Raw genomic sequence first — 237 nt, forward strand, 5'->3', positions numbered from 1 at the left:
GTTTCCTGCTGGTGTTGTATGGAAATGGGGGAAAATGGGGAAAAAGGAGAGGGAAACGAGGGGGAAGAGAGGGGAAGCGAGGGGGAAGCAAGGAAGGAGAAAAGGAAGGACAGAAAAGGAAGGAGAGAAAAGGAGAAGAGAGAAGGAAGGAGAAGGAAAGAAGGAGGAGAGAAAAGGAAGGAGAGAAAAGGAAGGAGAAGAAAAAAGGAAGGAGAGAAAAGGAAGGAGAAGAAAAAA

The sequence above is a fragment of the Neopelma chrysocephalum genome, unplaced genomic scaffold (assembly GCF_003984885.1).
Source record: "Neopelma chrysocephalum unplaced genomic scaffold, ASM398488v2 Primary Assembly neopelma1_129, whole genome shotgun sequence".
Classification (NCBI taxonomy): domain Eukaryota; kingdom Metazoa; phylum Chordata; class Aves; order Passeriformes; family Pipridae; genus Neopelma; species Neopelma chrysocephalum.